The sequence below is a fragment of the Pinus tabuliformis genome, chromosome 8 (assembly GCF_031772625.1).
Source record: "Pinus tabuliformis cultivar Carrire ecotype Pingquan chromosome 8, CPIR1, whole genome shotgun sequence".
NCBI lineage: Eukaryota > Viridiplantae > Streptophyta > Pinopsida > Pinales > Pinaceae > Pinus > Pinus tabuliformis.
In genome coordinates this window covers 152,421,008-152,436,240 of record NC_142294.1, presented here as the reverse complement: position 1 = coordinate 152,436,240, position 15,233 = coordinate 152,421,008, and positions in this window count along the sequence as shown.

The window sequence follows — 15,233 nt, the reverse complement described above, 5'->3', positions numbered from 1 at the left end:
ATGTGGGTTTTTTTTATGGTGTGTTATGGTTTTTAAACCATAACAATAAACATTATGTTGTATATTAAATCGACCAAGAGGAATGGGGAGGCGGGTTTGACCCCCAACCTCCCCCATGCTATTTTAAAAGTTTTACCAATGCATCATCAATTCTAGAGATAAGTTTTCCATGTAGAAATAGTGTGTTTATGCAAAGATAAGTTTTGTAGAGAAACTACATTGGAGGCTAATTCTGGAAGTTATACCTGGTTTTTTTCACTGTCATCTTTTGTAGTAGGTTTTTTGTGTCAAGCATAAGATACTGGAACCAACAATAGGCATTTTTGATGATTTTTTTGTTTTATGGAATTGAATAGGGTAGTGCTTCTTTTTGTAGCGCTTTTTGAAGAAGGAGGCTACGTTGGCCATCTTGAGGCCTTTCTTAGCACCACAAGAGCCGAGATAGGGGTTTTTGACCCCTTTGAGCACCATGGAAACATAAAAATTGCAGTTTGATTTAAACAATGTGTCATCATGGTTTTTTTGACCAAATGCGCTCAATGCTAATTTCCCACTATTTATGAGGGAGAGGTCCCTAGGGAGGCTTGGAGGGCCTGAGAAAAACATAGTCAAGTTTATACTCAAATGACTCAAAATTTTGCAGGGAATTCATCTGTAGATTTCTTTCTTCTCAATTGAGCAACTAATTTTCAGGTGATCTTTAGATTGGGTTTTTGAGGGAAGGCCATAGTGACACTTCATCAGGAAGTAGTCATGTTTACAACCATTGGTCTCTGAATTGTGTGACAATTTCCAGAAGGATTAATACTAGTTGATTCCAAGTAGTGGATTCAAGAGGACCTATTGCCATTCTTTTTGAGAGTGTCCTCGTTATGATTTATTTTCTTGTTGGAAGTGAATGACTCAATGAGTCATAGTTCTTTGTAGGATAATGTCTCTTTGTAGGAGAGATAGTGCCACTCAAGGAGACAGTCCCTTTCTTGTATTGATTAAGAATTGCATGTATTCATTATCTAGTTGTTGAGATCAATAAAGAAACCAACACACTATTGAAGTAGGGTCAGGAGACGTACACCAAGTTTGGTGAACTCCCTTGTCACTTTGTTGTTGGGATGTTTCTTTTCCTTACTTGCACTTCTCCATAAGTTTATTTTGAGTATGGAATTCTTGTTTTATATTGTAAAGCTCATTTAATTTAACTGTTCATACTTGAACACGTAAGAACTAAGACATTTTTAAAGACCCAAATTTTTAAATCTTGCAAAGTGTTAATGATGATCAATATTTCGATCAAGTGGTATCATAGTAGGTATGACAATATTGCAAGAATGGATGAGAGTTTGAAGCATGCAAGGCTCTAATAATTATAAGAGATTAACTTATCTCTTCAAGAGTAGAATAGGGAACTTAAAATACTCCTTGAAGTTGCAGAGGATGAGAAGAGAAAGTTGCGTCTTATGTTGCATAAAGTTATTGAGGATCAAACTAGTGAATATTTTGCTTCTGAAGCAGCAAAAAGTCCCTCTAACACTAAACAAGTTTGTGGGAATGATGGGTATAAAGGATATGGACCTTATGAAGAGAATACTGATGTTTGCACCCTTTTTCTGTTGGAGAATACTTCCTACGTACCACACCAGAAATAACTAGTCCAAAAGGAAATCATAGTCCAAAAGGAAATCATGAAAGGTATACGCATCCTGATTATTCAGAAGCTTTCTTTGATTATAAGCAGTATGATCATTTGAATCGAACATTATGGAAAATGTTTCCTTGTACTTTTTATCATGCACCTAACCATTGTGTAGCCAAGTGCCAAAAGAGGAAGTTATTGATGAAGAAAGTGAACATGCTAATTGGAGGTGAAATAAGGAAGGACGACCCTCTTCTAAGTTTGAAGTATTTCTTGACAAGAAACAAGCACAAGAATTTTTGCACCCAATGCAATATAAGTGGGCACTGGATTGAAGGAAACTTCATCTACAACTTCATGCCAATAAGGACAATAAGGGTATACAATCACCTAAGAAGGAAGTGGCATATGAAAGAGAGGAGTACATTTTAACCATCCTTGAAACATCTCATGAAGAAATATAACTGCAAAAAAAAAACTTAGTATCTTGGTAGGGTAAGAAATGGGTAGACTATTTGTCTAGTTGAATACTGCATTTTATTTGTAAGTCACATGTTACATTTCCCTATAGTTGGGCTATTTGTAAAAGCGATGTCATGTATAAATCACTTATATGCAACGTTGTGTTTCTTTTTTTTTCTTATTGTTGAGGTAGTGGGTATGGGAAATTGAGAGACGAGTCTATTTTATGTTTATACAACTTTTTGAGTCCAAAAGTTCTTTTTGTGGGAAGGCATGATCCAGGTGGATCTTAAAATGCTCAAAATTTGACTGCCCCAAAATTCCTTGTAAATGGCTCTATTACATAGAGCCTGTAATTCTAAATCCAATGCAACTTGAACAAGAAAAAACTGAGTTGGTATGAGGAATAAATCATAGTTTGAAGTTTTGGGTTAACATAAGCTGTTAGGCCCCTATACTACTAGTGTAACCCCTTATTGTTATTAATATAACCCACTTATTATATTGATGTACCCATGTAGTGCCCATATTTTTACTATTGTGCCCCATAGAAGCCCACTATTGTTATTTTTGTGCCCTTACATTATTATTGTTATGTCGGCTCTGATTATGTTATAACCCCTTAGACTCCTATATATAGAAAGGAGGTATTTTCATTTGTATCATCAAAGAATTGATCATTTATGTAATGTAAAGGAGGTTTCCCCCTCGAAGAGGCTGAATTCTAAGGCGTTGATCTATCCTTTCTATCTTTTCTTGAGCTGGTTTCATAACATTTGGTATCAGAGCTTTGGATTCTAGGGTTTCGCTGCTCCAAACAGGTCATCATGGAATTTTCGCTATAACATTTTTTCTGTGACGTTTCAGAAGTTGCAAAAAAAAACCCATTTGAGAAGAAATCGCGCTGAACCTTGGGTCCAAATTTCAGAGCTTTTCACACGATATTTACGGAGATATGATCTGAGGAAGTTGGTCTTTTTGCAGACTCCTGAATTACATTCAAAACAGGTGACCTGGGGAAAATCATCATAACTTTCTCTCTGGGGATCGGATTGAAATTTCATAAGAAGGTACAGAAAGAGAATGGACTGTAGTTTCTTGTATGCATTTTTCAGATCCAAAGGTTGAAACAGTGACACGTGGCACTTCATACAATTTTGCTCTTCGGGAAAGGTCTATAATCAGGTCATCTTGGGAGATTGTGCATAACTCTTTCTTAGAGAATCCAATTTGGATCATACTGGTGGCATTGGAAAGAGGACACAGAGGGCTAATACAGATCAAAATTTTCGAACTTAAAGATCCGAAAGTACAGAGTTACAGTCGTTTCAAGGTAGAGCTCCTAAAATCAAGAAAAAGCAAGATGAGGAAGTTTGATGGCAAGGATCTGGTAAATTGGATACTTCAGATGGAGCAATATTTTGATATACATGGTGTACAACTATTACAAAAGGTATGTATTGCATCTTCATATTTAGAACCAGATCAATTTTTATGGTACAAAGGGCTTTGCTCTCGTAAACAACTTGTTACGTGGTCAATTTTCACGGAGGAAATGATAGCACATTATGAGGATACAAAGAGCAACACCTTCTTTAGAGCAACACCACAACAATTGGAAAGAGTAAAAGGGCTTTGTGACATAGTGGAAAGAAAAATTATGGAAACTAGGGAGTGTACCCCTCACAACTATAAAGATGGAAGTGTTTTTTCTCCTAGCCTTCCACAACCTACAAGGGTTACACCACAACAATTGGAAGAAAAAAGAGAAAAAGGGCTTTGTTACAATTGTGATAGCAAATGCACTAAAGGTCATAAGTGTGCTGAGAAGAAATTATTTTACATAGAATATGAAGAGGAGGAAGAAAAGGATCAAGAAACAACAAAAGAAGAAGATATACGCTAGGACCCCACCCCAGAGAGAGAAGAAATGAATCAGACCATATCTTGTAAAGCATTGGCAAGAATTACCACTCCTTAAACTCTCAAGATAGAAGGACATATCAAGAAGAAAAAGGTGCAAGAAGTGAAAGATCACATCGAAAAAGAAGAAATGAATCCAACCATATCTTGTAATTCAATGGACGAAATTACCACTCCTCAAACTATCAAGATAGAAGGACACATCAAGAAGAAAAATGTTCAAGAAGTGAAAGATCGCATCGAGCATCAAGAAATGAATCCGACCATATCTTGTAAAGGACTAGAAGAAATTACCACTCCTCAAAAGATAGAATGACATATCAAGAAGAAAAAGGTTCAAGCAGAGAAAGATCACATCGAGCATCAACAACAAGTTCTCCAACTTTTAAAGGATAACGCCACTTCGGTGCAAAATCAAACGAAACAACAGGTAGATCAACATCGTAGTGAAAAATGTTTTGATGTAGGTGATTGGGTATTTTTACTGCTACATCTCAAGCAAGCTATTTATGAGAAGGAAATGTTGGCAATACTACATGCACTTAAAAAATGGCGACCTTACCGAATGGGAAGACTCTTCAAGGATGAGGATGTGGAAGCATTGTTTTGTGCTATTTGTATTATCCAACCAAATTGGATAAACGAAGCAAGGGATGAATGGAAGAAGGATGAAGAAGTATGGCCACTTATTCAAAAGTTGCAAAAGATCCCAATTCAAGCAATATTGCCAGAAATTGAAGAGGAAGGAAAAATCATATTGGAACCTGGAGCAGTCACAGAAACAAGAACCCGACAGCTACGAAATCGATCAATTTCAGAGTATCTCATCAAGTGGAAGAACTTACCCGTTGAATATTCCACATGGGAGGACAAGAATTTTATACAGAAGCATCAAGAACTACTCAAGCGTTGAGGACAACGCTTTTTGAAGGAGAGGGGCATGTCAGGCCCCTATACTACTAGTGTAACCCCTTATTGTTATTAGTATAACCCACTTATTATATTGATGTACCCATGTAGTGCCCATATTGTTACTATTGTGCCCCATAGAAGCCCACTATTGTTATTTTTGTGCCCTTACATTATTATTGTTATGTCGGCTTTGATTATGTTATAACCCCTTAGACTCCTATATATAGAAAGGAGGTATTTTCATTTGTATCATCAAATAATTGATCATTTATGTTATGTAAAGGAGGTTGCCCCCTCGAAGAGGCTGAATTCTAAGGCGTTGATCTATCTTTTCTATCTTTTCATGAGCTGGTTTCATAACACAGGCAGAAAAAGGTCAAAGTCAAAGGTAAATGTTGACATGGCAAGGGACATGGTAGGTGGTCTCATGGTCGAATGGGAGTTCGAAAAATGGCATCACATATGGGAGCCAAGTGGCCCAATCACGAAGTGACATGTGGGCCAATAGTTAAGTTCCAAGGCGCCAAGTGGCCCAATCATGAAGTGACATGTGGGCCAATAGTTAAGTTCCATGTAGCCTTGTGAAAGGCACATATGGGAGCCAAGTGGCCCAATCACGAAGTGACATGTGGGCCAATAGTTAAGTTCCATGTAGCCTTGTGAAAGGGCGCCACGTGGCCTGAGAAGTTGGTTAAAGATTATGGATACGACTTTGTGAGATTCAAACACCACACCTCTTGGAAAAAATTCTTCTTGCCTACCAATACACCTTGAATTTGGTTATTATTATGTTATGGACATTGTTTATTGTTATGGTGATAAGGTTTGTTAACAAAAAAAAAAGGTGGTTGAAGCTTGCCATAACTGGTAGCTCTGCCATATATAATGCTCCCCTCCATAAATAAATGAACACCAATATTCATGGCATATAATGTGGTATGGTATATTATATGGAGAAATATAATACGTGGTTATTTTGCATATAATGGATATGGTATATTATGTGGGTTTTTATTTTATGGTGTGTTATGGTTTTTAAATCATAATAGAAAGCATTATGTTGTATATTAAATGGAACATGGTGAATGGGGAGGCGGGTTTGACCCCAACCTCGCCCATGTTACCTTAAAATTTTTACCAATGCACCATCACAACTAAAGGTGAATTTTCCGTGTAGAAACAATATATTTTTGCAGAGACAAGTTTTGTAGACGAGCAACTTTGGAGGCTTATTTCGAAAGTTATACTTGGCCCTTTTCAGCATTGTTTTTTGGTGTGGGTTATTGGTGTCAAGAAGAAGCTACTGGAACTAGAAATACCAATTTTTGATAAAGCTTTTGTTTTATGGAATTTCATGGGGAAGTGTTTTTGTTTTGCTGTGATTTTTGAAGGAGGAGGTTATGTTGGCCTGAGGCGTTTTTGAGCACCGCAAGAGCCGAGATAGAGGTTTTTGACTTTTTTGAGCACATGGCAGTGTCAGAATTGTAGTTTTATGTAATTAATGTGTCATCATGGTTTTGGTGACCAAATGTGCTCAACGCTTATTTCCCATTATTTCTAAGGCAGAGGTTCCTAAGGGAGGCCTGAAGGGCCTGAGCGAAACATAATCAAGTTTATACTTAAATGACTAAAAATTTCACAAGGGATTCATTTGCAAATGTCTATTTTCTCATTTGAGAAACCATTTTTCGGGCCGTCTTCATTGATTGGGGTTTTGAGGGAAGGCCATAGTGACACTTCATCAGGAAGTACTCCTGTTTATAGCGATTGGTCTCCAAGTTATGTGATAAATGTGAAAAGGATTAATATGAGTTGATTTCGAGTAATAGATTCAATTAGAGGACTCGTTGCCATTGTCTGTGAGAGTACCATCATTATTCTTTCTTTTCTTGTTGGAAGCGACTTACTCAGTAAGTGAGATTTCTTTGTAGGAGAACATCTCTTTGTAGGAGAAATTGTGCCACTCAAGGGGAGAGTCCCTTTCTTGTATTGACAAAGAGTTGCATGTAATCATTATCAGAGTTGTTGAGATCAATAAAGTGGCCACCCCACAATTGAAGAATGGTTAGGAGACGTAGTCTAATTTGGGAAAACTCCCTTATCCCTTTGTTGTAGTGACGTTTCTTTTCCTTGCTTGCACTTCTCCATAAGTTTATGTTGAGTATGGCATGCTTGTTTTATATTGTCAAGTTCGTTTAATTTAATTATTCCTACCTGAACATGAAATAACTAAGACATTTTTAAAGACCTAAATTTTTAAACCTTGCAAAATTTCAGTGATGATCAATTTCATATCAGTTAGGTAGGGTAAAAATACTCGGTCATTGATTCTATGAATACTCCCAGAAAAGTGTTGTTCTCCCATCTCGAATCTCCCATAAACAATGATCTTGAACAAGTTACTTGTTTGGATAAGTTGCATTCCAAATATGAGTGATGATTGGACCGCCATTCTTTCGAGCTAGCTAAGAAGAAGGAGTATTTGGTGCATATTTGTTGGAAAACATTCTAGCCCAGAGCACTGAGGGGCTCTTCAACCATCACCACCATGTTTTTGCATAATATAATGCCTTTCTAAGGATTTCCTAGTCTTAAAGTCCCATACCCCTTGTTGCTCTTGGAATACACATCTTATCCCATGCCATGAGAGCCCATTTATTTTGGAGATTTTCTCCCCACCATAGGAAGGATTTTTGGAGGCTACACAACTTATTGAGTACGACTTTTTTGGCAGCCAAGGCTAAATTCAAATAGGTGGGCATGGATTGCAAAATAGAATTTAGCAAAGTTTAGGGCTTTAAAGGTCCAGCTAGATAATTTGGCCTCAAAATTCAAAATGAGATCCTCCCATATGGATATGTGAAGAGGGTTTGTAGTGAGGGGAACACCAAGATACTTAGACAGAAGGGAACTCCTCTTAAATCCTAGAAAATGGGATATATGTAATTGAATTGTTTGAGGAGTAATCAAAATGAAGGTTTGAGATTTACCTTTGTTAATATCCATATCGAAATTTGTTGATAATATGTCCATAATGTTCTTGAATTCCTTGGATTCTTGAATGGAAGGCTCAACCATGAGGAGAGTATCATCCACAAACTGTTGATGGGCTTATCGCTAATTAAGAGAGCCCAAGGGTATACCTCTTAGACATTGTTGTATAATCGCCTGGTTGATTGAATGGCTCAAACATTCAACTACTAAAAGGAAAATATAAGTCAAGAGTGGATCTCCTTGCCTTATCCCTCGAGAATATGTGAAAGTGGGGGAGGGGGAGCCATTGACAAGGATGAAGAAAAATTCCTTTTAGATGAGATCCATAACCTAGGAAATCCATTTTCCATGAAATCCAAAGGCTTTAAGGACATGGAAAATGAATTTCCAGCTCACTTTGCCAAACAACTTGGACATATCTAGCTTAAGAATCATGTAGAGATGCTTGCAAGAATGAAGGGAATGAATATGATCTTAAATAAGGATAATACTATCAAGAATTTGGCTCCCTTCAACATATCTAATTTTATTAGGGGAAATAATTCCCTGGAGGATAGGCTTAAGATGATTGGCCATATTTTTTTAGACGATTTTTTAGATAACATTACAAAAGGAAATGGGGTGAAATTCAATACGAGAAGAGGCTTGGGAAGTTTTTGGCATAAGAGAGAGGAAGGTGGCGTTGAATGTAGATAAAAATGATGCTGAACATCGTGAGTCATATAGAACTTACCAAACATCATGTCCCATAATGGGCCAACATGTCTAGTAAAATTCCACTCTGAACCCATCTGGGCCTGATGCTTTGTTATGAGGCATGCTCATGACTACTTCTTCAACTTCTTGGTAGGATATTTCCTTAAGGAGCATTTCATTTTTCTATTTTGATTCTAAAAGTGGAATGTGTTGTGTAATTTTTAAAATATCCTACCTCCTATTTGGAATGGGTTTTGAGAGGAGGGTGCAGAAATATTGAGAGAGAATCTGCGATATCTCGCGATGATCTTGAAAATATTGATTAATTTGAACTCTCAGATGAGATATGTGATTCTGCTGATGATAGTTGACCATGGACATGAAAAAAATTAGTATTGAGCTCACCTTCTTACAACCATTTAATTCGTTATTTTTGCTTATATAGGATCTCTTCTTGCATCATTCTTTCCCCTATTTAACGCTGCAAAGTTCCTTCTACTAATTTTAGCTCTTGAGACCTACCCTCAGAGAATATTTTTTTTTGGATTACATTCATTTTTTTCTCCAAGTGAAGTTTTTCTTCATATATATTGCCAAAGTCATTCCCATTCCATTCTTTTAGTTTTTTTTTAATGAATTTTAATCCTTGTTGGAAGCAATACATAACATGACTTGAGATGATCAATGATTTAGATGACCATGCATATAGGTTGGAGAGAAAGTTTGGATTCTGCAACTAGAAGAATTTGAATATGAAGGGTCTATTTTTTGGTGAAGAGGACCACCCAAAATGGAGCACAATAGGTTAATGAGTAGATCTGTAACTGGGAAGGATTGTGGCATCTATATAAATTCCAGACAAAAAGAGGGGTTCTGAGATGAGGAATTGATCCATCTTAGAGTTAACTTGTTGGGATCACCCTCTTATATTATTCCATGTATGAACTCCATTGGAAGTTGAAATGTCAATCAATTTTTTTGCATCAATGAATGAGTTAAAAAGAAGGGACTCCTACTCCAGGCACTAGATAAATCCCTATTTTTTTGACAAGGATCGAATCAGGTTGAAATCACCCACTAGGGATGAAATTTATGAATGAGTTAGTCAAGCCACTTAGGAGAGATTGGAAAGAAATCCCTTATTTTGTCGGGGAAGTATCGGACTATACACATTGGAAAGTATACTAGAGTTGGAAGAGCCTATAGGTTAGAAATGAGTTGAAACTATTATAGGTAGGGAAAATGAATCATTAATGTTGACTATGTTGGGGTTCCAAAGAATGGCGATACCTCCTGAGGCTCCCTTAGCACAATGGGAGAGGAAGTCGCAGTTTTTCGAAATAGTACATATAATATGTGCGAGGTGCTGGTAAGAGCTCTTGGTTTCTTTGAGTAACGAAATGTCTACTTTTTCCTTAGAGATATGGTTCTGAGGATCCAACATTTATATTTTTAGTTCAATATCATAACATTCCATGAGATGATCTTCATCATTGGGGTTTGGAGAGGAGTGGGAAAAAAGATTTCATGGGTGCTACCCTACCCAAATTGACCAGGAACTTGCCAAGATTTTGAAGGAGTTGGATGTTGGTTTTCGAGCCTTTCTTCTTTGGTTCCCTTATGGTGACAGGATAATCATGAGGGGAATTTATTTTAATCCCCGTATTGAAAATGAAGAAGAGGGAGATGGAAAAGTCCCTAATTCCTTCAATTTATGAAGAATCAAATCTTGATGATGAAATAGGCCCTTGCAATGAGCTGGATCTAGTCATTAGGGATGGCTGCAGGGTCCTTTTTTTCCTAGTCCTTTGCAATGTGCTTTCGATCAACATCTTGTAGTTCAAGATATGGAAGATCCTCTTCCTTCATTAGGGATGGAATTTTGTTAGTGGGGATCTTGCCTGATGCGATTGGTTTTTATGGTTGCAATGACTCTTGGATCTCTTTAAATGAGGGAAAATTTTTCTCATTCTCTTCTTGTCCATAGGTCACATCTCTTTCCTCTTTCTCAATAATTATTAATTTGTTTGATCCTTGACTGCTTTGAGGAGTAGATGGGTCCCCTCATCTTTTTTCATGCACTTTCTTCCTCTGACTATGGTAAAGCTATCTTTAGTGGTGGGTTGCATTGGTGGATGATTTCGTGAAGCTGTTAATTGTAGTTTTTGAGGGAAATCCTTTAAAATATGGTTATAAGCAAGGAAATGGTGACATATGAATGGGATTTGTTCATAGTCAATCGGTTGATCCAAAATGATGTCTTTGCAGTGTAGATCAATTCTTTCCGAGAGCGATTAGGTAAGATCCATATAGACACATAGACTAGCATAAGAGGTATATTGACTTGTCTTCGTGACATTGGATAGCATGACAAATTTTCCAAATTTATTGCCACTATGGGATAAGATCTTTAGATCCCATTATTACTGTAACAAGGAGTATAATCTGATCCATACCGGTAGGAATGATAAATCCTCTTTTTCTATATTAAAATGAGGAACCCAACGTTTCATAAAAAGGATCTCGGAGTTCATGAAATAGGCCCACTCTTAGAAAAAAAAATTTGGTCTACAACATTGTTGAATATTATAGTAAAAACCCCTGGATCCTAGTTTCCATTTAACCTCTCCTTTGATGGTCGAATTTTTTTGTAGCCACTTAAGGAGTATGTTTTCCAATGGCTAGGGGCCAATAAACTTACATATGATTTCTTTTTCCTTCATGTGTTCAATGGAAGCTCTGATTTCTTAGGTGGTATGTCTAGAAGTGGAATATCCTGAGATTATGGACAACATGGAATTGATGTTTTCTTTAGTTGGGTTGTGCTTTAGGGGTCCTAGACATTGGCCTTAGATTTGGGTTTGCAGTTGAAGAGTCATTGTTTGACTGCGTAAGTGGTTATTTTTGGGATTTCCACAGTTGTTCATGATAGGATTAGTTGGATTCTACTATTTTGAAAGAGGGGGCTCTACTAGCCCCCCATGGGGGAGCCATTGAAGCTGAAATAGTGATACAAAATACTATTTTTCTGAGAAAACACTAGTAGAGCCACCATTCATATTTTGAGATAAAAAAAATAAAATATTTTTACATTCATCATCAACTCAACTGGAATTATAGTATTGAGAAAAGGATTATGGAGGTCAGAAACCTTATTATGAGCTTGAAAATAGGTGTAAGTAAACTAATATTTATGTTTTCAGTAAAAATAAATTCCTCTTTGAGACTCTCATCACCCATATTATTCTATATGGCTTCAAGGTTTAAGGTTTCTGTATATCTATAGAATCATGGAGGAAGATCAAGTTGATCCGAAATAGCTTAAAACCTACAACCTCAAGTTTAAATTAAATATTCCTTATCACATACTCTTGATTGAAGATATCCTTTCCCCCATCAAAAGCATGGCTATGTTTAGGTATCTCATGTAGAATAAGAAACTTTATAACATGTAAGTAAAATGGTTCCCCAAAATTTCTTCTAACTCTAGCAAAAACCATTACCTCCGACACAAGCAGGGATGACAAAGGGATGCCAAGTCTTGGATTGACTATTGGGGGATAAAGGAGGAGATGATTTTGGATAAGAATGTATCAAAGATATTATTACTTCCAAATTTAAAGATAAGTTGTGGGAGGATAAGGACTTAGAGGGGAAAAGGAAGCTAAGGAGGTGATCAACCTGGGGAAAACGGAGCTACGGTATTATAAGGAGGTGATAAACCCCATCCTTGATAACAAGAACTACTTTTCTGTCTTAAATAGTTCTAAGAATAAAATGAACATTGCAAAGATAAGAACTAAGTTCTCATGAACTTCAAAGCGAAACTGGACATTGGTCTATTCCCAAAATACCTTGGGATGAAAGAAACCTTCACCTCTGCAATAATAAGAGGGTTGAAGATGTTGGCATTGATGTCAAATAGGCTAAGGTTGATGCGAAATGGGAAAGGATAGCATATGTATCACGTGTTTAGGTTAGGAGATAGTAGATGCATTGTGCTTTCACCTCAAGGGGAGTCTTATGGTTGTTGTAGCCTTTGGTAGAGAACCATCATAGTAGCATGATATGCAAAGAACCTATAAAATCTTATAGCTATGATGGGTGGAAGGCCCAATGTAACAACATTTGGGGTAAACATGCATATAAAAAACATAATAGGAACATAAATACAATAAGCATATCAGCCATCAAACTCCATATATACATCAGTACATTTGCACATGAAAATCAAGGGAATGAATTTGTTCATTAAGAAATGCAATGAACCAAGCGATGATGGGACTACCACATTCCACCCAACCATAGATTGGTTGAGCCAAGTCTCTCTTTAGCCAATCACCCCCGTGCCATATTCCAAGCATGAATGTGGGATCTCAGAGAACACATCAATCAAAACTCATCCAGGGCTTCTAGAGGCCACCCACCTCAACCCATCAAACAATGATTCCACCTCACGGTCGAACATCACCAAAAACCATCATCAGATTGGTCTCCATCCAAGCCTTCTAGGGCTTCCAGAGCGTTTTTCCAACCAAGGCTTCCAGAACTAGTAACTCAACCCACAGCTTATACAGGGCTTCTAGAACGTTTATCCAGCCAAGGCTTCTAGAACTAGTAACTCAACCCACAGCTTATATAGGGCTTCCAGTGCGTTTGTCCAACCAAGGCTTCCAGGACTAGTAACTCAACCCACCAAGGGATTCTAGAGAATTTTTCGAACTAGGGTTTCCAGGACTAGTAACTCAACCCAATCTATTACAAGGCTTCTAGAGCGTTTGTCCAACTAGGGCTTCCAGGACTAGTAACTCAACCCAAGATGTTACAGGGCTTCCAGAGCGTTTGTTCAACTAGGGCTTCAAGGACTGATAACTCAACCCAATCTAAGGAAACATGAGAACCAACTAAAAAAAATAAATGAAAGTAAACCCACAACCACCATGGCTATCTAGGAAATGGCAAGGCTAGGAAATCTACTGTCAATCCCAATGACATATCATAACCAAGAAACCACATGGATGTGCCATGCATGCAAAAACTAGTGAAGAAATCATACATGTAACTCGGTAATGCGAGCAATCTGATGTAGTTGTTGATGCCGATGCCCTCTTGTGCTTTCCTTCTCTTCCTTTGCCTTCTTGCTCCAAGAATCCAAGTATGCCACACCCACCAAGAGTGCTCCAAGAAAACTCTAAGTATCCAGGAGTATAAGAGAGAGAGAGAATAATGGGAGAGCTCCAAAACTGAACTGACAAAATGTTCACCCTTGAAAGGAAGAATCTTTTCAACTGATCCTTAGAAGCCTTTTTATGAATGAGTCCTCTATTTTCTTCATTTTCATTATTTTCCTTCATTTTCCTCCTCACATGCAACCTATGACATTTCACCTCCTTTTTCTCCTAATTTCCATTATTTTCCTTCATTTTCCTTCTCACATGCAACTTGTGACTTTTCACCTCCCTTTTCTCCTAATTTCCATTATTTTCATAAATAAATGTGCCAAAATAGCTTTTTTCCTCTTTAATGTCTTAGACATTTCCTTTTCCAATTTCCTTAACCATAAACAACCAAATGAATACCAACTAGGATGTCCTACCCACCATTCATCTTGGAATATGTGTCCCATCATTTGTGGTATTATATATTTTTACATGGAATTTTCACCAGGGTTGTTACACCCAAGCTTTGGGAGAATTTATGTCTCAAGAGACCAACTCATATGTATATGGAAATGACATAGTTGGATAGTGCTTTGAAATATATTTCCAATGGTATGCTAAAGTTTGGAGAAGGCCTTATATATAAGAAGTTATGGAAAATCAATTTTGACAGATTAGAAGGTTAGTGGGCAAGGTTCCATTACTCAAGGTTCAACCTCTCTCTTGTTTTTTTCTCTAAATTTCTTTGTCTCTGGACTTAGGAATTTTTCATATTAAGGTCAGGACTTAGTTGATTCAAGCCTAGTTAGAGGTCGAGCCATGCAAAAAAAATTCAAAAGGGAAATCCTCCCTATCCCACACCTTTGTGGGACCATCTCATAGTCGGACCCATGGACCAGTCGGTAGTTGGAAAAGTTAGGAGGTTTCAGCAAGAGCTCATAGGATTGACCCCGACATCTAACCTATGTGGGACTCGGTGCATGTAAAAAACTGGCAAGGGTGACACATGGAGCAAAGGTGGTGGTCATCGTGGAAGATGATGTTTGTAATTTGCGCTAGGGACTCATTTCTGTAATTTTTCTCATGTATTTGATTTTCGATGCGGAATGAATAAAATGGGCCAAAACAGTGGAAATGGACCCACATTGGGCCTCCAAATCTAGTCCGATGGTTAGAGCAAGTGGAGCAGGCTGACTCATGACCTTTCGACCTTTCAACTTGTATTGGAAAGAGCATCCAATCCTTGGTTATGCAGTTCCTTTGTATGTTATATGACCAAGGGATTTCATGCATGATACAATGTTTTATTGGGATTTTGTAGAAATTCACTGTGTGAATTCAAAGAGGACTTATGGGCTTACTACACAAGGTCATATGGTTGAAATATTGAATACGCTTGCAGTGTGGATAATGATCCTCTATATTTGAAATCTATGCTACAAGTGAAGGGTCAC